The sequence below is a fragment of the Rhipicephalus microplus genome, chromosome 2 (assembly GCF_043290135.1).
Source record: "Rhipicephalus microplus isolate Deutch F79 chromosome 2, USDA_Rmic, whole genome shotgun sequence".
In the NCBI taxonomy this organism is placed as follows: Eukaryota; Metazoa; Arthropoda; class Arachnida; order Ixodida; family Ixodidae; genus Rhipicephalus; species Rhipicephalus microplus.
Window position 1 is genome coordinate 217,183,656 of NC_134701.1, and position 26,091 is coordinate 217,209,746.

General features: G+C 41.8%; 2 long non-coding RNA genes across 2 annotated transcripts in view; one reads left to right on the top strand and one right to left on the bottom strand.

Moving 5' to 3' along the window:
• Positions 1-24,291, top strand: LOC142774905 (uncharacterized). Its single transcript, XR_012886582.1, has 4 exons — positions 1-187; positions 2,835-2,885; positions 19,273-20,782; positions 22,868-24,291. It is a non-coding gene; the product is annotated as an uncharacterized LOC142774905 (long non-coding RNA).
• Positions 19,435-26,091, bottom strand: part of LOC142774904 (uncharacterized) — a 34,049-nt gene continuing 27,392 nt past the window's right edge. The window contains exon 2 of the long non-coding RNA XR_012886581.1: positions 19,435-19,812. This is a non-coding gene — a long non-coding RNA (uncharacterized LOC142774904). The remainder of the gene's footprint in view (positions 19,813-26,091) is intronic.

Here is a 26,091-nt window from a genome sequence, read left to right on the forward strand (position 1 = left end):
TCACCTCGCGGAACAGCTATCTCTGTGTTCATGCAACCGCTACAGCAACGCTTCGTCGTTGCTTTGAACCCTTGCCTGTGCCGCACCCGGTTGTTATAAGGAAATATGTTGCTCCAGGAGGGTAGACACCAAACACCGAGACAGATTTCTTTTTTTATATCCCAAGCAAGTTACTCAGCTCCACCATGTACGTGCACTAATTTCTTCTTTGCATAGTTGATACTGCTTGCTGAATGACATTCTGCTACCCATGTCGTCGTGTTCGTGGCTCTCTTCTTTGTATGATTTTTTTTTAAGTGGCAAAATTTTATTTAGACCATGTGCATGCTACATTCTATGATGAACGCGTTGCATTATGTACTGGTCAAAACGTTCTGCACGCGTTATGTTATGAAATGCGAAGTCTTCGTTGTGTACTACGTATGACATGGAAACAGAAACTGCATGTCGTGAAATAGGCGCTCTTAATATTTTAGGTCTCGCATAAATGTACAGGGAAAACTTTCCATGCAAGTTCTGCTACGGCCAGTGAGGCCTACTTGTATTAGGAGAGCACAAAATAAGCCCACCAGAACTGTGCGTATATATACGCCGTCCTGTCTCCATCGGCTGCTGAACTTGTTATACTTGTTATACATAATACCTGTTGTTGGTATATCCAATTAAGGCGTGTCGACTAGTGTTTACGGTGCTTGACTGCTTGCCTGAAGGTTACGGGATAGAATCCCGCTTCTTGCAGCCGCATTTCGATGGTGGTAGAAGAAACACTAAGGAATCCCAAGAGAGGGGAAAATTCTGACCCCTCCACTACGGTGTCTCTCGTAATGATGCCGTGGTTTCGGGACGTATTAAAGATCGAAAATTATAATACAAACCATAATGATGCATCTACAAGAGACGTACGCATACAAAGTAGTTATAGATCTAATAACACGGTGTGTGATACTGTCACGGTAATAAATGAAAAACGAGTAGCACTGTGGCAAACAGCGGAACAGCCTTGATCGAGCAGCGCGACTTCGTCCTTGTTTTGCACCAGAGGAATCCATTGCTATGCACAAATAATGGTGAAACTAGCCACGCAAGTCAGATATCCACTACATGTCCGAGCCAATATTAAAGGTGCACGCATGTTGTAATGCAAGAGGGTGATCTGTAGTGCCGAATAAAAATCGTAAGTTAAGAGCGAAGTGCCATTAGACACACGGGCTTACTATCGCGTCTCCAAATCGACCTATACGTCCTCACCTGAAACTCAGATGCCCCAGGCTTTTGTAATAGATCTTAAAGTAGTCCTCGCAAGCACTCATGTTTTTTAAGCGAAATCTTGTAGCGTCTCATACTCGTGGTGACTGGTGTCCGGTCCCCTCGATTTGTGCCAGCTGTGGCGTATCCCCCTCACGAGGAAAGATAAACAAGCCTTACGAGTGCTGGAACGAGGATGACGTATATATGAACGATGTGCAGAGCGCAAGAATTCCAGGCAGCGCGGAACAGTGGCAGATTAGTTTCACTGCGATTCGCGGTAAAAAAATTAAAAACACAGGCTCAAATTTCGTTTATGTTCCATTCCATGCATGTAAAAAAAAAAGAAGGGGCATAGTCAGCCTAATGGCCACAGGGTACCGCCGATCGCACTTTGGAATTGACGAAGTGTCTTCGAATTTTCGTGCAAAGCTGCACCCCATCCAATATAATGTTCATTCACGCCAAAATCAAAACATGGGCCATACCAGTCGTATACGCATGATGGCCCGCTAGTTGCCCCCCACTAGTGAGTCAGTCTTAGTTAATAGCCAACTATCCAATTAATGAAATCAGAAATGAATTCGTCTACAAAGTATTCATTTATTCATTCTTACAGCTTCTTCAGGTGCAACGACATATCAAGAAATAGAAGTTATTTTATTTTCTTCCATCGATCGCATGTAATAAATGTGTGCCTTCCAGGCCCCTCAGTTTATTAACTTGCCAGCCAAGCCCGACTCTTCACCAACTGCAGCGGCACCGTTTATGTCGTAGTATAAAAAGAGAGCATAACGTATTCCTCCTTTCCAAATTATATAAAACTTCTTATGTCTTCTACACTGAACGCTTGTGACGAGAACCACCAAACTTACGCTGCGAAAACTATCCTGTAATGCTCACAACTTTCGAATAGTTATCTACTTCACGCATACGTTATGATGTTAAAATACAGCAGTCTTCCGCCTTCGTGCAGCCCTATCGAATGATATGTGTCGCTAACCACTTCCTAGAGCGATTGATCCAAAGCTGCACATCACTTTAATTCTTTTTCAGAAAGCCGTCATCGTTTCATGCATCTATCCACATTTTTTTTCTAAACTTCTCAGGAACATTATTTTTTGGGAATACTTCGCAACTGTGATCATTACTTCAATGACTCTGCGCTCGCGTCTGCTAGTGCTGACTAAAACACCTCACATGACAGAGTTTAACAAGAACAATGATTAGTTGAAGTTTAAGAATAAGAAAGACTTATTTATGCAACCCATAAAAGATAACCTTTAAAAGTTGTTGGGGTGAGGCAGATAAAATGACATAAAAAAGAAGAGGCCACTTTCTCAAGAATTAAGTACCCAAAACAGACCACAAGGCCAGAGTTCCTTCTCTCTCAATTAGTGAAACTGGTGGGTTCCTGGTGGTACTGAAAATCAAGCACACTATACTTCCTATATTGGAGGCCGACGTTCTAACCACTTGTCTTCCACTGGAGTCGCAAAAGCCACCCAGACATCCAATGCTTACTTTTCACCCAAGGTCTGTTATCGGTGGCTGATCCAACCTTGCCATGTTCTTGTGGTTTCTTGAAGGTTCCTCCTCCGAGCAAACCAAGATGCAGGGAAGGCAAGGCTCAACTAAAGGTTTAAAAGTTATTTTATTGTTTCATCGTTCGCTCTTGTAAACCACCGTTCTTAATGCCGTAATAAATTGTGAAATCCTTCAAGATTGAGCACTAGTTCGCAGGAAAAATAATACGAGTGAAAAGGGAATACATTAACATGTCCCGCTTCAACCTTTAACTTAGTTTTTTCCTGATTTATTTTTTTCTGGTTAATCTTCCTTATAAGTGGTCCATGTGCTTACTATCTGTACACAATTGCGACCCGCCTTGGACTCTTAAAGTTAGCCTTTGTGAAAACTGCGTTGGTGGTGTGTTCACAGCGTTTTCTTTCGATATACTACAAGGTGGTCGCGTACGCTAGAGTCGTGCAGTCTCGACTTCCTTCATTTATTTCGCGAAGTCTCGGATTACAGTTACTTCTGACGCTTTTTGAGAACGGCCACACTGAACAGAAATATGCAGTCCCAGTCTAACCAAAAACCACAGCACGCTCATTCACTTGGAATGCATTTTGATTGCGGAAGGCAGTCGCGGAGATAGCACGTGTGTGTTCAGCCTGTTTCGGAAGCCACTGCGCCGATACCCATAGAAACATTTGCTTACTCAAAGTTTTCGCTGTAATTATTTTATTCTTTAACGGCTCCCCCGCACGTTTTACTGCGATAGCAATAAAACAATGGTAGGACCCTCTTGATACGACTTTCAAATGCCGTAATATCTTACCAACTGCTATATTTTGCTGGGAAGCACGTGGGCATGGTTCCACTCTCGGCAATGAAGGCCGTATTTTGGTAGAGTCAAATGCACACATTGGCGTGTATTTAAATTTGGCTGCCCGTTTAGAGCCCCAAGTAGCCAAAACTAATTTGGATCGGCCCACTACGCCGTACATCATAATCACATCACGGCCGTCGTTTTACCCTAAAGAGCCAGGATTAAACATTTGTAGAGAATAGTGTGTTTTAACACCCACTGCATATAGACAATGTTCTGTTGCAGTCCGGCTCAGTTGATCAGTCGTGAAGGTGCTCGGCTGCTGACCCGAAGGTCGTGGGTTCGAATGCAGCCACGGCGGTCGCATTTCGATGAAGGAGTAATGGCGAAAGCCCGTGTGAAGCCAGATGTCAGTGCGCGTTAAAGAACACCTGGTAGTCAAAATTTCCAGAGCCCTCCCTACGATATCTCTTATAATCATATTCGTAGTTTGCGGACCTAAAACACCATATATTATTAATTATTATTATTATTATTATTATTATTATTATTATTATTATTATTATTATTATTATTATTATTATTATTATTATTATTATTATTATTATTATTATTATTATTATTATTATTATTATTATTATTATTATTATTATTATTATTATTATTAATATTACGGCGGGCTTGAAAACTGATGTTTCTAAATATTGCCCGATTTATTTACTGTGCGCCACATCAAAGATCTTTGAGCTGGCTCTTCAAAACATAATGTATATACGTTAGCTTGAATACTTCATCAATTCATAATCAACACAGGTTTTTTCCTGGCCGCTAAGCTACCCCAAATCTTGCTAGTTTCATGACGCAAATCTTTTCGCCTATTTCTCAGAGAGGACAGGTTGACGCAGGCTACTGTGACCGCGGCAAAGCTTTTTACATTGCCAGCCACTCACTGTATTTTGTTAAACTTGCGAACGTTGATCTAGCTATCGGCTTAATATATTTTTTTTATGTTGCCGTAAATGGTTAAGCGTCTTCCTTGTACAATGTGACTATGGCAGTGCCTCAAGGGTTTGTATTAGGCCCACTCTTGTTTTTAATTCACGTTAACAATGCTTCTTTCGCAATTCATTTTTTTTTCTTTTCTCTTGTATGCTGCTCACATCAAGGTATTTAAAGAAATTCATTCAGTTAACGACTGTCGCTTGCTGCAGTCGTATTCGTGTTCCTTCTCGGAATGGTGTGATAACAATAACCTTTGTCTGAATACATAAAAGACTGAATTCAGGAATATATCTCGCAAAACATCCAATATGTCATTTACATACTCTGTCAATACCATGTTCTTAAGTAAGCTTTATGAATTCATGGATCTTGGTGTCCTTTTTCAAGCGTGCTAAATTTTTCTGCTTACAGTAAACGTGCTGACATGCATGGAATATGTTCTATCGCCGGAGTTCGTAGAATCTCTCAAGAATTTAGCTCTCCTACAGCCTTTCATTATTGTACACCACAATATGTCTTTCTCTATTTGAATACGGATCTGTGATCTGGAATGGCAATGCTAAATCTGGCAGTGAAATCATTGAGCGAGTTCAGAAAAAATATAATCATTTACAGCCATTTTTTTTGCTAGAAATTACTCTAGATCTCGTTATAACACTGCCAGATTATTACATTGGCATCACATTATTGCCTTACGAAATCGCAATGACCTATTATTTCTTTACTAAATAGTTCATGATGTGATTTTGAGCCCTTTACTTCTCAGTTGTTTAAATTTTCGGAATCCGCGTAAGTTAACCAGTGAGAATCCACCATTTCATGTACCTTCCAGCTTCTTTCAACGCTCTAGTGTTCATAAAATACGAAGTCTTTTGAATAGTAACTTTCATGATCTTGATGTTTTTCACAGTCCACAGTCATTGCTATCTCAGCTCCGCACTGCCTTAACATATTGTTTTGTACAATGTACAGGTTCTTCCATTTTCCGTGTTTCGGGGAGGTTTCTACATGGCTGTGTATATTGTCCTTTATTTTTCACTTCATTTGCATGGTTATTGTCTAGTCTTTTTTTAAGATTTTGCACAGATATTGTATGTGGGTACTCACTATTTTATTTGATATTTCTTAAGGGTGTCTTTATTGTACTGTTCATTTGTATTATTTTCTCTTTGTAGGCGCCTGCCTGCACTAATACCTTACGGCTGTTCTAGGGCATTCTAAATAAATGATCGAATAATTTATTGATTGCTTTGTTATATTACAGATTTCAGTGCATGCATGTTGAGCAAAATCCCATATAAAATAAAGTTTTCATACATTTATAGGGAGCAGGATAATGTGATTTATGTACGTTCTAGGGCTGCTTCAGTAACAGCAACGCGTATCAGTGATAGATGGTGAGTGCGTAAACAGGTTGAAAGACCTTATATAACATTTCGTTAGTACTATGAAGGCCTCGACGGTCATTCTTCGAAAAAATTGATAATACGCCACACGTGCGTGCAAAAGCTCTAGAGACAGCCCGATAAACAATCTCAGAGCTTGTACTTGGTAGCGTACTCGAACATCGATCTCAAACGTGCAGTCGGAGCAGATAACGAAATGATCAGCCATGCAGGGCGCCACGGGGAAGCACAGACGCCAAAAAACGATCGGCGGTTCGTCGAATGTCCCATTCATTGTAGCAAGTGAAGGGGTTTAAAGTGGATTGATCAGGGGCTGGCTGTGAGGCAAATTCTAAAACATCGCCGCACCACTGACCAGTCTGTGTGCCCTGACTTTTCTATCGCAGAGACCATCGAGGGGGAATAGTACACTCTGATAAAACAGCAACAGAATGGCAGAGTATGTACGAAAAGATGCAGGCACGTTGGGTGGAGACACGGAGAAGACTATGTGGTCGTATCAGCACGTAAAGACCAAAGAAGCTGAACGAGGTTACGAGGTGGTTTAGATAGGAAGCCATATAAGAAGCATGGCCGTGCAGCGTAGCATTGAATGGACGCTAAGGTGTAGCCGTGGTCACTTGCTCCTTTGGTGAGAGAGTTAGAGATTGTAGGACGAGGAAAAAACCCGGTCGTTGCACAGCGTCTAAGGCCAGATGCATGGTGATTGCTCAAGCGCTGGTTGGTTCATGTGCTGAAAAATACTTCATTTGTGAACAAACAGTTTGCTGAAGGTGAAGCTCTCTTTGAAGACACTCGGACTTTGGTGAATATGGTATTCTGCTGTTGTCTTTCTGAATAGCTAGGGTATGTGACTATAGCGAGTGCTTCAGGGAGCAGATAACGTACGCGAGACCACACGGGAAGGCGTATGTATGTACTCACAAGGACTTCTTAGGCTAAAATATTTTGTATGAAAACAGTTCGGTCAATCATCATGGAGGATGTATCAATAGCTAATCAGTGCACTTTGTTGGGCTAGTGGGTTCTGCACGTCAACGATGTGTGTGCGCTTTGAAGGCGTGCACTGAGAAGCTCTGGGACACACGTAGTGCAACTGTCAACCTGCTTTTATAAATATATATATATATATATATATATATATATATATATATATATATATATATATATATATATATATATATATATATATATATAGGGGCGCATCACACATACATACTGAAGCAGGTGACACCGGACCAGTTACAAATTACTGGACACGCGAAAACGGGATCTTCATCTTAAAGAACGTCATTGAAACTACACTAATGCATAAATCTGTGCATTCTTAAATCAATCACGCGTGTATACGATGAGTCTCGGCGATTGACTAAGGTTGCAGGTTTTTACGGTGCAGGAGCACCTTTGGTAACGAGTCCTTAGGTGACTGTTGGAACCCTTCTTAACCTGTGTTACTGTGTTCTCTTGGGCATTCGTGAAGACACCGCCCCACAACGAATACCCCGCCACAATAAATAATGAAATTTAACAGACAATGGTGCCAAGTATAGGGGATCTATCTATTAGAAGTAATTGTAATGTTTAAGAAAGTAAAGTGCACAAGAAGAGGACTTGCAACAATTAAACCTAGGTGGCTATATATATATATATATATATATATATATATATATATATATATATATATATATATATATATATATATATATACATATATATATATGTATATATATATATATATATATATACATATATATATATATGTATATATATATGTATATATATATATATATATATATATATATATATATATATATATATATATATATATATATATATATATATATACATATATATATATGTGTATATATATATATATATATATATATATATATATATATATATATATATATATATATATATATATATATATATATATATATATATATATATATATATATATCCGTCTACATCACTCAGCACCGCCAGTCACTATTGCGGCGGCTCTTTTTTTTTTACCTGCCAACGTTTTACCTGTTGATGTTTTGCCAATTGTTGAGTGGATGTAAACAACAAAACAATAACTCGTTGTGACCTAAATGATTCCGGAACTAATGATAATAGTTCTCACTGGTTTGCTTTTATTAATTTACAAGTCTCACATAAGCTATATACGCGTGAAAGAAATGACAAGAAAAGTTCTTGTCAGGACAGCTGATCCTACGGACGCAATATCCAACGCTATCTCATCTGGCATGCGGTCGCCAACCACATGCGCGTCTTTCTAGGTCGAGTTTTTCAACAGGCGCCCAGAATTTGTCAAGGGGCCAATTCCGTGAGTGGCACGAACTGCACAACACGTGAAGAGAATCCCAACTGTGGCTACGCGCGCCACTGATATCAGCCGTGCTTGCCAGTTCCGACCAACTACGGCTCATCGCGTCCGGCGATTACTGGTGGTCTCTGCTTGCCTTCACGATTCCAGAATCAATAAACGCAAAAATAAGGAAAAGCGTTTCGTGACGCATCGCCGAGCTTGTATAGTACGATGAAGTTCTAACGTTTTGCGTAGTATGTGGGCATCTATTACAATAGACAGCACTTGACAAAAACAAATATGGTGAGCTAGGACAAGTAAAGAACTGGGGGCGGGGCCAAACCTGCGAGCTTGGCTCAATGTACTAGATACCAAACACGTACAACGACGGGGCACGCTTAAATCCATTCAATAACCTCATCTACGCCTTACTTGTCATCACTGTGTGCTGGTTTTTATAGGTGGCTTTATTGCAAATTTTAGTTAGGATTTTGCCACTGGTTATTGTCGTTATTTATAGGCCACTTGTGCAACTGCATAGAAAGTGGCATGCGTGGTTTGCTCACACTAGTTTGTTTCTCTCCCATAAACATACATTTATGCGTGCAACGCTATGTGTATTCTCTCTCTTTCTCATCTACATCCTCTTTACGTGCGGTTTTCTTCAGACAAAGATAGCTTTCGTGGTAGTTCGACTGTGGCTATTGGGTCATTCATCTGGATTTCGCAGAGCTCAAGAAGAAGGCTGCAGGAGTAAGAAGAGCGCAGTCTTTCCTAGTGGCAATAGACCAGTGCACAAGAATAGTGGCTGCACAGCCGGGAAGGGAAGACGCAAATAGTGTGATCGCTCTTTTGAGTCGAGAGATGTTCAAGAATACGAAAATAGTAATATCAGACAATCGGCCAGCGTTTCTCAGTCAGCGTTTGCAATATTGGGTGAAGGAACGAGGAGTTGTATTGCGACGCTGCGCTCCGTACCATCCTGCAGGAAATGGCGTGGCGTAAGGAATCATTCGGGATTTGAAGCAGTTCATTCCAATGTATCCAGGTTTTCAGGGTGGATGGAAGTGCTGCTTGGAGGCAGCTGTCGCTCATCACAATCGGTCGCACACTGCGAGCATCGGCTGTAGCCCATATTTTGCAGCTTTCGGAAAGGTACCAGTGCTTCCTGCTGACCAAGAACTTTGCATAGCAGACCGCCTGCAATTGTGCGAAAAACGAAAAACCTCGCAAGCCTACCAGCGATACCGGGAAAGTATGAAAAGGAACTTTGACCGTCGCCACAACACGTGGATATAGTAATATCACCAAAACCAAAATGTTGCGACACAGGCTAGCACTAAACCCACATAATTATGGGCCATGCACTATTTAAAGTTGCACTGTGTATATGTTAAGTGCCTTCTTCTCTGTCCCGTCCTCGATGCGCTATACGTCAGTTACCATGCACTTAAGTTAGCTCAATTTGCATACCTTAGCTCTGTGTACTGAATATCAAACGCGTACAAGAGGAAACACGAGGAAGAAGCACAAGACGTAAACAACGGAACGAGAGCTTTTGCACGTGTATGTAAAATGGTAAATACAAGAATTCGAGAGTGCATTTTTTATCTTAGTTATCTCTTATAACAAAGGTGCCCAGTGGTACGCTGCTAGAGAATGTCCTGCCCTTTTTTCGGCGCAATAACATGTGCATTTCGTGAAGTCTCCTGCTGCGTCTATCGTCGATAAATAAGGACCTGTTCGCATATCTGCTATAGGTCCTGAAGTGTCTGCCACGGCCACGTCCAGGAATTGGACGGGCCCTTACTGCGTCAGCGAGGACACTGATGTCTACTCACTGGCAGGTGAGGGGCCATTTGACAACGACATCGAACTTGTAACGAGCTGAAAGTCGAGGAGACTTAACGCCAAGGCCTCTTCGTCTCCGAACACACCGAATGAACAAGCAGCCCGAGGGCCCTACGCAACACAATCCTTTTCGTTCCTGCTCAGCCAGACGGTGACATGAAGCGCTTCTACAGGCGTGGCTCAAGTGACTGGTGGCAGATGAAATAATCGACATCAGAGTGAAACCACATGAAATGTTATGACGATTGACGTTTGTCATTCTGCCGCTCTGAACATGCTACGCAACGTCACAGAGCTGTGTAGAATCTACGTCCACTTCTACATGGCGATGGGCCTCAACGACGTCGCTGGTGTCATCTACGACGTTGACGCTGCCATTCTCAGCTCCGACTTGTGTACCCTGCTCACACCAGGGTCATTGTCGTCGTCAAGGTAGCTTGTTTGGGTACCTCACGATGCGTTAAAATAGATTTTAGAGGCAACTATTCAACTTCGCACTTAAAGGTGGGCCACTTTTCACCCACAGCCATACATTTCCTGCCAAAGCCACTGCAATGTCACAACTGCATAAAGCTCGGTCATGAGAGAAGCGCATGCGAAGGTAAGCGAGTATGTTCTCGCTGCGCTGAAACGCATTCCGCGGACAGTAGCAAAGCCGATGTTGTCAAGTGTTCAAATTGCAATGCACCCCACGGAGCTTCCTCAAAAGATTGCCCCAAAATTTAAAATGAGATAGCTATATTGCGGCAAACGGCGAGAGACCATACATCACATCGCGAGGCCACTGCAACATTCAGAAAGCGGTGCCGTCGAATCCGAAGCTCATCATAAAAAGCTAATGCTTCTGTTTCCGAAGCGCCCTCTTGGCACCCGGCTTCTAATCTCCTTTTCCACCCGGAAATTACTCGCCTGATATGAAGCAGAATGCAATGAAAGGCATAGTTTCTAATGATTTTACTTGGCCTACATTGCCAAAGCCACACTCACATGGATCAGCGACAGTCGCAATGAACAACACCATGACCACAACTGACGCAGCTTGGCCTCCGTTGCCGAAGTAACAGCAACATGCGGATTCACAGCGCACCTATGAATTTTTTAGTAGGCATCATGAATCGAAGATGTGCATTCCAACGTAATATGCCTGAAGACGTGTTTTTGTATGTTCTCTGCTTTCTATCTCACTCTTCTCATCCCTCAATCCCCTTCCCCCGCTGCAGGATACCAAACCGGACGCTTGTCTGGTTGACATTTCTTCTTCCTGCGTCCTCCTCCTCTAATAACCTACGCATACGCAAACATCACTCTGCCAGCCACACCTGTAGAGAAAATCGAAATTGCATGAGCAAACCGAGCGTACATCGTGCAACACATACAATGAATAACTTGAGCTGAGGGAGGTTTCCAAGCACATGCAACAAGCCAGGCAAGACCCCGCTGCTCTGAACGAAAAGACAAGTGCTGGCGTAATGTCGCCCTCGCTTCATTTTGTGACACAGTTTTATGCTGCTAAGCATGCTGTGACCAATCACGAGAGTACGAATGAGGGAAGACACTGTCGGCTACGGCAGCGATGTTTTGTGTTAGTGACACTAATATCTCTACCACAAAAAACAAAAAAAAACATATTGGATGCCAGTCCTACTGGCATAACTGGCCGTCGAAGCTGGTCGGCACAATGTGGTGATGCAACAATATTGTTTACTATATTCTTTATTGCGGGGCAATTGAAGGTCTAAATCAATTGAAGGTCAATGAAGTCGGCCCCTTGCTTTCTGGCTGTTTATGATCACTTCATCAGTACTGCAACATTAACTTTATTTTGAGAGCTTCTCGAATAAATCCGGATGGCACGCAATCTGAAACAACGAGATCAGTGCGAATCTCAAGGCTAAAGCATTATCGAAGTTCAGCATTGGCGCGCTTTTCTCTGCAAACATACCGTGCTCCTTGAGCCGTATACAGATTGCGCTTGAAATACGTTAATGACATTACCTAATAACAAATGTATGATTTGAAACACTGCGTTGAATTCTCAATTTCGTTTTCTCGTGTTTGTCTGCGTGTGTGTTTTCAATGACGTATTGGAAGGACACCCAACGGCGCCAACTTATTGCATTCGGATACAATCGTCGAGAAGGAAAAAGTTATCGTATTTACGCACCTGAAATAAATGTTGTAAGCGCGAGCAAAACCCATCCAAGGCGTAAGTTGGTGCCACGCACTTCAATAGAAAATTCCAGCAGCTTGGTTGACACATTAAAATCTGGCCAGTTGGTAAGTGACACCATTCTGAATTAAGACATCCACAGGACGTGCGCTGCCTTTACAATATTGCTGTTCTTCTTAGAGGCATGGAAACGCAAGTGTCACTGGCGTTCTGGTTAATCAACGTGCAGATAACCTCTAATATTTCTCGCGCAACCTCGTTCATAGCGTCGTCTTTACGCTTGCTTGGAAAAACTCCAAACGCCACGTGCCGACGCTACACACATCTTCACGGGAATTATGGTGCGTGCATCGCTCAAGAAGACAGCTTCAAAATTCTTTCTTCCGTTAGTCGGTTTGCTAAGTAGATGAAATTCAGTAATCACCCTTTCCATCGTCACCTATTAGCAGCACTTGCAATTTTTAACTATCATGATATGGTCTAATATGTTTAATCATTTTGTCTGCTGTTGTTCTCGCAGCTGGTATTTTTTCCAGTCAGTCTAAACGACTGAGTATTATCCTAAAAAAATGTATATTATTATTATTATTATTATTATTATTATTATTATTATTATTATTATTATTATTATTATAATTATTATTATTATTATTATTATTATTATTATTATTATTATTATTATTATTATTATTATTATTATTATTATTATTATTATTATTATTATTATTATTATTATTATTATTATTATTATTATTATTATTCGTAGTAGTAATAGTAAAATATTCATCAGGTCCTGGTTAAATACCAGCTATTACCAGCAAACCAGACGAACAGTATCTGGTTTCCTTGTTAACGGGACATGATTAAGATTGTATAGTATACCAACTTTGTCACCTGGTTGCGACGATGAAGAAAGCAAAACGTAGCCGGTAAGGATGAAAAACCTTATTGGGCTAACGTATGCACAGCAGTAAAAGCAACACTCCAAGTACCACGAAAGCCTCAAGCACAGACATCAGTCGTCTGTAACCTGATCAGCAGCAAAAACTTTCGGTATAGCTACAGATGCGACATAAAAGATTCTAGAGTTATCGTTCGCCGCCTGGTTAGTTCCAGAATAAACTATTGTTCGCGTTGGGCACACAGTCTTATAGGAAGATTACAAAACCATCGGCAATGTTTCAGGAACGCAGACGAGGTTTGCGCAAGTAACTTTTACACGTGTAACGAGCTGGTTACATAAAGTAGAGGAAAAAGCACGCGTGGCGGTATCATGTTCGTGTTTTTCTTCAGCCTCACTTATTGTGTAAGGACCAGTATCAAAGATCAGTATTACTTCTTCAGAAAATTCGTTACCCCTGCCACAGTGTTTTAGTGTCGGTTCAGCTATCTGCTAAGGAAAACTATATGTATTCCATGTTGTATGTTACCGGCTGAGATGTCCGCGGTCAGATGACAGTACGGGATTGTTTGATTGCATTTCTACGTGCAGTGACAAACATTTATGTTTCTCGAAATAATACCGTATCTCTTGTCTGACACTGTTACATGTATAGGGAAGCCTTTAGATTACAAAGCCTTGTCAGGAAAACGTAATAAAAGATTTGCGCATTAGTTGCGGCCTTTGATTATTACTACGGCAGTTACGTTACGACAGTGTGGATATGCTTCGTGCTTTCGTTGTAAAAGCAGAAAGTTGCATTTGCATGCCTACTCCTACGTTTCACCATTTAGCTTGTATGTACAGGAATAGAAAAGATGCCATCTTCGAGTAAGTAAATAGGGAAACAAGAAAAGAAACTGTTCGCAGCAAGCATGCGCTGGTTGCAACAAATACACAAACAAACATGATAAGGCAGCATTGAAACTCACTGACAGCTTGTTCAAACAAAGGTGCGGTTAGCTTTTTTTAACGTAACAGTAACAACATCTCTGATGGTGGTTCATTTGTTGAAAAAAGGCGCAATCCACAGCTAAGCATGTAGAAGGTTATAGGCCACACATTTGGACAAGTTCAATATCACCAACGCGTTCACGCTCGACCAACTACGGACATCAGAAATCATAATGCGCGCAGTGTAACGTATGTTGTTGTGCTTCATAATGCTTCGTATAGGTGGGTCTGCACGTCTAATAAATTTCCATAAAGCCCAGCTGTGCACGTGCAAAAATACTACTCTATACTATTCTACGTTCCCATATTGTGCCAACCTTGTATGTCGTACAAGACATTACAAATGCTACGAGACACTGCAGTGTGAAAACGAGAATCAATGCTAATTGTTGGAAATATACTGCCGTTTTGGTCTAAAACGCATTTTTTAGTGCCGCTCCACTAAACAAATATATCGAAACGTGTCAAGCAATTGAACCGATTACTACGATACTGCGTTTTTGCAAACAAGAGTTATGTCTTCTTTTTTTTTTTCGTCTTATAGACAGACCTCGACAAGTCTTTAAGGGGCACGTTTTCTCCCACCAACCCCTTGCACTGGCGTTCCAGAAATTTCAACGAATGCGAGCGCCTCGGAGCTCATTGCATTCCGCAGAAGGTGACCACATCACATTCTCCGCCAATCTTGATTTTTTTTGAGCTTCGTTTATTCACCTAGCTATTCCACCTCCTCTCTCCAGACGACCTCGCCTCACACGGCAGCCTGAGACACGGATGCTCTCCGTGCCTTACCCAGCTTGGCGCGAGATCACGTCTACTGCAGAACCAAGCGCCTGAGAAGTTCCGTTTAGTCGCCCCGTAAGAAAGCGTCTCGCATCACAAGCAGCATTCGCACCATAAGAATTCCTCCAGCCACCGCTCTACCTAGTCGGCTTTTTGATTCACTTAGCGATTCCACTTACAGAGCAGCCTTGAAAGGACGTTGTTGGGTCAATCCTTTATCTGTTTTTTATAGCCCTTTCCATAAAGGCTGCCAACGGAAACGAAAGTTTCTATAAAAAGTAAGAACCTCCATTCTTTTTTAGCCGAAGTGGTTTCTTAATTTTTCCTTGTAGAGGCTAGTGATGTTCGTTGGACCTGAAATTATCCAATGTATTTCTTGTTCGAGTTCAAACAAAACACACACAATGTTTAGGGGATCGCTTTTTGTTATACACAGCCAAATGAATCCAAGAAAAATTTAAATCACAGAAAGTATCAGAAACAATATTTAGTGTTTTTAATTATAGCATAATAATTATGCGTCAATTCAGCCATTACGTTTATGCTACAATTTATATTTACACATATTTATTACGCTACAACAAAGAAATGGCAGATCCTCCCGTGCAGTGGGAATCAATGGAATGCAAAGCACGACTGAAGAAGATTCATACGTCTGTTTCAAATTATGCGGACGAAAATTACACCGTGCATAAGTTCCATATCATTATTATCATATTTGAACGTGTTATTCACCTTCCTCGTTCATTCATGTCACGTAACACCCAACTTGGTATATGTGAAACTAGTGAAACGGCCGCGAGCGTGCTATGATCGTAGCCTGTAGTGATGCTTTATATGACACACATGCTATGATCATCATATCTGGACATTTATTCGTCGTCTATTCAAGTCACATAACACCAAATTTGATATATGTGGAACTAGCAAACCGGTCGTAAGCGCGCTGTGAGCGTAGCTTGTAGTGATGTTTTACATGACACGCATGTCATGATTATCATGTTTGAACGTGTTTTTTATTTTCGTCGTTCATTCCCCTCACGTAATGTCAAACCTGGTATATGTGAAGCTAGCGAAACTGCCGCGAGCGCACCATGAGAGTGATTGATTGATTGATATGTGGGGTTTAACGTCCCAAAACCACCATATGATTATGAGAGACGCCATAGTGGAGGGCTTCGGAAATTTCGACCACATGGGGTTCTTTAACGTGCACCCAAATCTGAGCACACGGGCCTACAACATTTCTGCCTCCATCGGAAATGCGGCCGTCGCAGCCGGGATTCCATCCCGCGACCTGCGGGTCGGCAGCTGAGTACCTTAGCCACTAGACCACCACGGCGGACCACAATGAGCTTGGTATGTTGTCATGTTCTTACAAGACACGCATAGCATCATTATCATGTTCACACCAGTCATACACCTTCGTCACCCATTGACGTCCCGTAATACCAAATTTGGTATATGTGAAGCTATAATGAAATAACCGTGGACGCACTATGAGCGTGCATGTAGTCATGTTTTACATGATACGCATGTAATGATTATTATGTTTGGAGCTTCGTCATCCGTTCGAGTCCTGTAATAATAAATTTAGTATATGTAAACTTAGCGGAACGGCCGCGAGCGCATCACGAGCGTAGCATGTAGTCATGTTGTTAGATGACACGGATCTCATGATTGTCATGTTTGCACCAGTCATATGTCTTTGTCATACACTCACATTCCGTAATATTAAATTTGGTATATGTGAAGCTAGTGAAACGACCGCGAACGCACCATGAGTGGGGCGTGTAGTGATGACTTACACGCCATGCATGTCATAATTTCCCCGTTAGTGTGTGACTTATGTTCGCCATGCAGTCATGTCATACCACACCAGCTTTGCAATATGTCATGTGAACAAAACCACCGGATGAGCATGCAAGATTATGATAAGTAAATTATGACATTCATACATACGTGTCTTAATTTTCATGTTACGACCAGTCACTTATGCTCGTCATATTGTCAAGTTACGCCTTACCATTTTGGGTATTGATACCATTGCCGAAACGGCCAGGATATCCAAAAGTCGTAGGCGGCTAGATAGTCAAGTCAAGTCAAGTCAAGTTTATTAAATGGTTCAGTTGAGTTACTTGGTTAGCGTTATTACAGCAGGAGGTCCCAAAGTTTTAGAGAAACTGACAGGGGGACCTGCTATGGCTACATGGATGGGGTAATTACAAAAGTACAGCAATAGTATATGGACTTGTGAGTAATAATGAATAAACTTGATTAACAATAAAAATACGATCAATACACAACATAATCGTAATAATCACTATTGAAAAATAACAAGGAAATAGTCAAAAGCAAGTGAAGACAAAAAACAATATTAATGAACAAATCTACGTGACAAATGCAACACGTTTCATTATCAGTGTTATCAATTATACAAAGGCAATTTGAAGTAGTAAAATAGCACAGTAATGTGGAGAGCTATTAACAGTTAACTACACAAATCGGATGAGCTGAATAATTCATGAACCTAATATTTATTGCTGCACGAAGTAAAAATATGGATGTTATTCGATGATTTCGATTCGAAAGGCATTAAATTCTAAATGGCTATGCTAGTAAATAAGGTTGAGAACTTGTCGTAGTTTGTCCTTACGGCCGGCAAAAGAAGACTATTGCACTGGGAAAACCGGGTGATGTTACTATTAGTGTAGTGACGATGATCAATACATGCGATAAAAATGTCATGCGTGATGAGTCTAAAGGCGACAATGGACATTCTATGACAAAATAGTTGTCTCAATGGGAGTATGTTAAGCTGAGGAAACAACGAGATACAGAAGAATTAAAATGGGCTCAAAGTCAATAATCTAACTGCTTGATTCTGAAGTCGCTGCAAACGTTCGATGTGCGTGAAATATGTGTTGGCCCAAGATGATACGCAATATGAAATATGGCTATGAATATAAGCAAAATACAAAGTACTTATGATGTGAGGCAGAAAATAAGTTCGTGTCTTGATGATAACGTGAATACCAAATGCAATCTTTTTAACGAGTGATGCTGTATGTTTATGAAATTTAGTTCGCTATCTAAGATGACGCCAAGAAACCGCGCTTCATTTGACATGTTTATGACGGTATTACCTATGTGAAGGGGAGGTTGTATGTCAAATAAAATGCGCGGGGAATGAGACAACATAAACATGGTTTTAGTAGCAGTGATCTCAAGATAATTGGCCTGACACCAAAAAGTTATGTTATGTAAATCTGTGTTGAGGTCAGACTGCAGTGAAGAAACTGATTTAGACGACTGAAAGATGGTTGTGTCGTCAACATAAACTATGCACTTGATCCTTGTAAGAATGGTAGGTAGATCATTAATAAACATCAAAAATAAAAGTGGGCCTAAAATTGATCCCTGTGAAACACCAACGTTAATTTACTTGGGCGTTGAAAGATGGCCATTAACATGAACCATTTGAGACCAGTTACTGAGGTAGCTCACAATAAAATTTAATGGCGGACCAGACATACCAAATGATTCGAGTTTAGCAAGTAGTACGTGATAATTTATAGTGTCAAAAGCCTTCGTCGAATCGATAAACACCGATCCCACAAGTAACCCTCTATCAATAGATAGATAGATAGATAGATAGATAGATAGATAGATAGATAGATAGATAGATAGATAGATAGATAGACAGATAGATAGATAGATAGATAGATAGATAGATAGATAGATAGATAGATAGATAGATAGATAGATAGATAGATAGATAGATAGATAGATAGATAGATAGATAGATAGATAGATAGATAGATAGATAGATAGATAGATAGATAGATCGATAGATAGATAGATCGATAGATAGATAGATAGATAGATAGATAGATAGATAGATAGATAGATAGATAGATAGATAGATAGATAGATAGATAGATAGATAGATAGATAGATAGATAGATAGATAGATAGATAGATAGATAGATAGATAGATAGATAGATAGATAGATAGATAGATAGATACGCTCAAAGCCGCCAAAGTTCGCTAATAAATGCTTCACATTTAACATTTAGGGGTAACATGCACGTTGTGACAGTTTTTATTTGTCTTCGACTGTGTTCCACGACTAGGTAAGAGATCAGATCGTAGATTAGGAATGTTCTAGTAAAGTGTAAATATTCCAGAGTAAGGCTGTGTCACAATGCACAGCGGCGTTCCTTCAAAAGTGTACTGGTCGTTGTCTGCCTTTCTGATTTCTTTTACAGATCCACAAACAGCGCACCATTGACCTCCAAAGTGCGAGATATCACCACTGCCTTCTCCCTCCGCAAATAAGCAGAAGAATCGTGCTGGCGTTGGTGTATACTTTCTATTTCTGTAACATTTTTTTCTTTAAAGCACGTTACTATGATCCCAAAATAAGTCTCTTCTTTCTCCAGAGTACAAAGCATCAATTTTATTATGCTTGAGGCAAGCTTTTCGCCAGTATGTCGCTGTCACTTTTGAACCTAGTTGTGTTCTGTGAGAGGGAAATACTAAAAGAAAATGCCTACAGAGGAAAAATTTTCGCTTTTTTCAATTTTTTCATTGAAGCATGGTTCCGTTATAACAGAGCAGCAGTGCTTCAAAGCTCCAGCGGTAATGACACCACACCACTGCTGGTGATAGTGATTAGCTTTCGGTAGTGTTCGGACGTAGAGCTGGTGAACAGCATCTCCCACTGCTTGTGCAACTCCTTTTGATCGGACTGCTTCTTAGGGTCTCTTTGGCAGGCCTCAATGTGGTGCAATATGGATCACAGTTCACTGAAGAGGAAGAACAAATAAGTTAGAAGAACAGCGAAGCAGGCCTACCTGTCGTGGTATAACGTGAGTTGTGGATGAGTGCTATTCTGAAGCTACCCTTAGTTCGAAAATTATGTTTGTTCCCCACACTCAGAAACAGGCTAAACAATAGGGGTAGCCAGTTCCCCAAAATATATACTGAAGTAAAACTAATAAATGTAAAAAACGCACCTGAATAAAAGCATAAACACAAAGCATGCGACGTTCGCTCTGCACAGGAGTATGTGTGGTGGCACCAACGCTAATTTCAAACACAGCAATGTTTCAGTTTATTTTGGCGTACAGTGTTTCTAGGTTCTTCGCATACGTGCATTTGTGACCAACGACTGGCACATGAAAAGCTATTGAACATAGGAAAAGTAAATCTTGGCATCAAAAACAAATACTAAATTTATTCCTGTATCTACGCCCTTCGATATCCCTCGTTGTAGGCCACACGTAACTTGGGCCAACCTCTTTAATTCTTCATGTTATTCAAAATCAATAAGGGAAGAGTATGATGACAAGCAAATACTTAGAGTAAAAGAGCGTCTAATCTAGATCAAACCCAGAAATTATTTGGCATTCCTCCATAAGACATCCTAAACCAACCTTCATTACGTCGTTTGCGTTGTTTAACCAAGCTGTGTCAAGGTCGACTATCGTTTCACAGATTACCCTCTCAGTGTCAAATTTCAGCTGGCCTAAGTTTGCTTAGATACGGTATTAGATCAACAGCGAGAGATAAACGACGTAGAGACACGCGCCAAGAAGGCCCCTTCAGCCAGATCCCCCTCGCTATAGCTCCGAGTGTATGTCCTTCCCACATTAATCAAAGCACCCGGTGTTTGGCGGCTGGCACGAAGTGAGGCTGCAAAACAATTCAACCGACAACCAGCCTGCTGCTGAAGAAACCTCGGCGCACTCCAGCTTTAAAACAGTCTCCCCCACAGTGAGTGTTCTGGTCTCACTTTGGTTTCCCTTCCCTCTGTGCCGCCTCTGTGGAATGTCTGAAACCGACATTCACCGCCTGGGAACTAGAAAGACTATGTGTTGTCGTTCGAGTAGAGGGGAAGTACAACAATTATGGATTGTATGCCCGCACACAAAGATTACCCTATTTGTAACGAACAAACCAATGATATAAAAACAAAGAGGGAAACAGGAAGGGTAACCAGTCATGTGCTCGATGAGCACCTGTACAGTTTTGGAGGTGAAATAGAAAATAATGTAAAACTTAAACGATAAAAAAGAGTAGTAAATACACAGAAGCACACTTAAGATGAATTTCAGTGACCCATCATACCTAGATGATCTCGAATACTAATTCTTCTGCAAAAAACTAAATTAAGACTGTTTAGAAAAAGATCGAACTAATATGTGATCGGGAAGTGTTGAAGAAGTCGTATAGTGGATCAGAGATTTCGACAGAGGGACTTTTCCGAAGTACTTTTGTGCAAACAGCTTTACCGACACTCTGTTCGAGAAGTTAGGACCATTTTCTCAAGAAAAATTATAGTTGAGCTATCGAAGCGGTGTGCGGGGTTAACCTGTCCTGAATGTTTTCTCAAATCCGCTTTAATTTATGTGGCTGAGACATGACAATTACATTGGTCACGCCATGACGACGCATCACATGTTTCGGCAATATTGGCCCATTCAAGTAAGTGCAAGAAAAAAATTCACATAAACCGAATGCATAAGAGTTTTCCATCTCTAAGCTATCGTCAGTTGCTCCAAAACTACAAATGTGCAAAAAAAAGGTTTTTGCTTCAAAATTTTCAAGGCAGCGTTGCCACAACAAAAACCTCAAAGTTATTTAAAATAACTACCATTGTATATAAAGCATGTTTCTTCATTCTAATCTGCTAAGGCAGGGTTACACAGCAATTACTCTCATGTAAAAATAAATTAATTGCTATTGTAGATATAGCATGTCTGTTACTTCATATTTACGAAGGGAGTGTTAAGACAACAAAAGCTTCATGCGAAATAAATAAACTACAGTTGTATACATAAAACTGAACGCCGAATTGCTAGCGCCTATTTTGAAGGCAAGGTGCCAGAGAAATAATGATGCATGAACAGTAATCTACTGTCAGGCCACATTAACTAGAAAACCTGCGGCTGATTGATGAAGTGTGCCTAATAATTGAAACATAATCTCACATTTCACTCTGACAACTGAAACTATGGTCAATTTTGGTGCATCCGATCACATTATAACTTTAAGCAACAACAAATCTAGGGCCTTCCAACAGAACGATTGCTCCTTTTATCTCATAAATCTCTCAATTCCCAACCTATACAAAGGAACAGAATCTTGCTTCCATTGCACTTGAAGAGGAGCCAAAACCGAACCAGTAAGTGCTCTACAGCTCACGCGCGACCGAGCACCAATTGCCCTTGGTATAAAATACGAAACAGTAGAAGGAAAAATGAAGGCGTATGCCCCGGCAGACACCCCTGGAGAGTATCCTAGTTCACTGTACCTGGCGCCGCCGAGGTCGGAGCGCAACCGCGACGCACTAAAAATGGCAACGCATGCCAACACGACTGGGAGACCGCCATTTTTATCCCGCGGTTGCCCAACCGACCAATCGCGTAGCTCGAAGGCGCTGTCCCCGTCCTCTTCGGCTCCCGGTGGTTAGCTGGCTTGTCCAGCCCTACCCTTCCGCTACAACCACACTAGATACTTATCTCCGGCTGCATTTGCATCTCCTTTGCGTCAGGAAAGTGGCAAGGCGGCTTGCTCTTTCTTATGTGCACTGTGTACCGTCGGGGCCATTTGTCTCTGGAAACTCTTACCTTTTATTTGTTTCTTCTGTCTCACTTTTCGTGACACACGCGAAGTTTGAGCGGCTGATTTTGATTGCGAAAAGCCTGCCTAAATAGTTGTTGCCTGTGTTGTTCGGTTTATTCACGCAAGAGCATCGACTAGAGCAGCAACTTTCGTTTGCGACGATGCTCACCTCTTGCGCTAGGTTTCACTTGACAAGTAAGCGAGAAAAACGCATTTCTAATGCTTTTGTTACAGGAGCCAAAACATTCCGGGCTGCGGTCGTCACAAAGTCCTCCCGTTTCCCCTTGGCCACGTGAACTTGCGCTCTTGTAAGCGTGCCCGGGGCGTTTCCTTGCGCGAGTTCTTCACAACGCCGCGAGAAGGACCTGGCACAGCCTCGTGCTTTGCGAAGGGCACGGAAAGGGGGCAAGGCTTGGAAGAAGCCACCAAAGCCACCTTCTCTCCGAGACGTGGCCCGGCAAGGACAAGGCGACCGTGGCCCAAGGACAAACAAAAGCGAACCGATCTCGCTGTGCCCCCCGTTCGGCGCTAACGCTTCTTCGCGGCCAGATTTCTTCGTGTAAGGCACTTTGATCCGGTTAATCCGAATCTCTTGTGGCACATTGCCAAGCGTTTACGCGGATTCTCAGTAATCTGAATTTGAGGTGGAGGCGCCTCTGGCAATCGCGATGCCCAATCTATAGAACAGCAGAGAGAACGTTCTGACGCGGATACAGCCATGTTCTCGCTTTAGCCGCACGGGTGTTGAATGACTTACGCTGACTTCAGCGCTCAGTTAAGTAAGGCCTGGGGTACCACAACCGAGAGTCTAGTCAAGCGCAGGCACGAATTCTGGAACTGAACAAGGAGGAGGCCGAGTGCAAAAAGAACCAGGAGAGGATTAAAGAGCTTGAAGCTGGCCAGAAGACTTTCTCAGCAAAGGTCTCTAAACTAAAGATGCAGCTTAATTTTTGCGTCGCATTTTGAGGCAGCTCTTAAGCACAGCCTAAGGAGGAGCGAGGATGCACTAGACACTATGAAGGAATAGCTTGCGAATCTTGAACAGGTGCTGGACTCGGCTGTGATGGAGAACAAGTGGCTAATGAAGCAGCTTGAGGCAAAGCAGTGCAGGCCTCGTTTTTTTTCTGTGTGCAACGACAATATTTTGTTATAAAATTTCTGCGACAATAACGAACAAAAATACAACGCCAATTACCGAAAATGCAAGGAGAGCCATTACATTAATAACAAAACTTCTTACGCCGTCTAGGTTGTGCAGTGGTTGATGACCATAAATGTGATATCACATTTTCTATAAAGAAGTAGTGCCACTAAACAGCCACTCTGCAACTGAAATACACACTCTTCTGTAGTTTCGGTAAAGTTTACTGTTCGTAGCGTCAAACCTTTATTAATGGCACGCAAGTTTTGTTCGCGCTAACAAGCGAATTAGAGAGCGCTATTCACTATAGCACGAATTGCTTTCCATGCGGTCGCTCGGTGAAGCACGAGCTCTTCTATTCTGGCTGCTAAGCGCTTTCCGGAACATTCACCCATTCTGACGAGAGCGAGCTGTTTGTTGTGTCAAGAAACGACTGCGCCTGCATAAACCTTGTTATGCTCACATGTTATTTACAAACACAAGCCTCAGCCTTTTTTTTTCTGCCATATCTTCACTTCCGGTGAGACGAGCAGCAGTTTCTAGTTGGTGTGGATCACTGTCGTGCTTACAGTTTAGCGCACAACGCCCGCGTATCCCTTGTGTAAACGCGTCCCGTCTGCGAAGTTCACGTATCTTACTGAAGTAAGGTAACACACGCCAGTAAGGCAGATAGCGTCGACGGCGACTTTCTCAGGGCTTGCCTTATCGCTGCTGCTCTCACAGACCTTCCATAGGCTTAACCAAGCCCCCAAAAACGGCTGCGTTCACTGTTGCTGGTTAGGGGGCGTAAAATGCGGTACAAACGAAAGCTGGGACCCAGACAGGTTCTGACGCATGTGGCGCCAAACTGTCGTTGTCCTTCTCTCCCTCCTCTCCTATTTCAGTCTCCTTAGCCAGGACGCGGCCACGCTACGCTGGGCCAGTGACAGAACAACAATTAAAAAACGAAATGGGAGGAAGGGAGTGGGGCGGCTGAAAATGTGGTTCGAGAGCGCTTCGTGCTTTTTTTCTGCCAGGTGTAGCATGCTTAATCGGACAAAAACAAAAAGATTGTTTTGTCTGCGTGTCTTGTGACCTGCTGGCGGTTCTCGCCCGAAATAAACTGGAGCCCATCGTGGCTTTAGTGTAGCTCATTCTTTCCAAGCAAAGGACTTCCTTAAGGGAGAACAGCCCTTCCTTCTCGATTCTACCCACTCCTAGCTGAGTAAGAAAGAACGCGGTCCGGTGCTCTGGTTCCGTGTGACTCTTTGAATGTCCTTTTTTATTAAGCTTTGTTACAGAGCAGTGCAGTTCCAAGCCGGCACCGCTTTAAAGACATTAATTGGTTCCTTTGGTGTTCATGTTCGTTCCTTTCAACGTAGAGCTATATTCAGCACGTTAACGCGTTACAGGTGTTTGCGGAAGTAGGCATCGTAGAGAAAACGTACCTCCCTACCGCGGCCCCGACTACATTGCCAGTACGCGAAATTCAAGTTTATTTGTAGCATAGAAACAACGTCCATCTGCCTAGGCATCTGTACAGGTTTCATCGAAGCAAGGCTTCGTAGTCGACGGAATCTTCGTTGTTGATGGAGGAGGGAACGCAGTACTACTGCCATTTTTCGGCAGTATCACCGCGATTGGAATATTCGATGGCAAGGAAAGTGCATTATTCAAAAGTACGAGTGCGGCTTGTTTCATGAACGGAACCTATTCCACGTGCTTCTTTCATAATTAAAAGAAGAGAGCGCCCGGGGATTGCATAGGAAGCCAAGTTGTGCTGAATCATTATAACAGGCAACATAACATTGACTTTATTTGTCATAAACGAGTAGATAGATATTCACCCAGTAACGTTCATCAGAAACGTGTAGAAAAGTGCTGTTTCATCATCGGTAAGTAGCCAACATACGGTGAACCAGAGGGCGACCACTATCACGTTGACTCAGGTAAGAAAATCCGCATTAATCTTTCTTACATCACTATACAGTATTTGTAGACTTTGCCGTTAACCTAACACTAACTAGACGTGCAGCTGGCTGCAGAGTTCTTTCCACAGCTCCCCAGGCTGTGACGGAAGTTGGTGTCCTTGCTGGGCGGTGGGTAGCTTCTTTCTTTCTTTCTTTCTTTCTTTCTTTCTTTCTTTCTTTCTTTCTTTCTTTCTTTCTTTCTTTCTTTCTTTCTTTCTTTTTTCTTTCTTTCTTTCTTTCTTTCTTTTTTTCTTTCTTTCTCTTTTTCTTTCTTTCTTTCTTTTTTCTCTCTTTCATTCTTTCTTTCTTTCTTTCTTTCCTTCTTTCTTTCTTTCTTCCTTCCTTTCTTTCTTTCTTTCTCTCTTTCT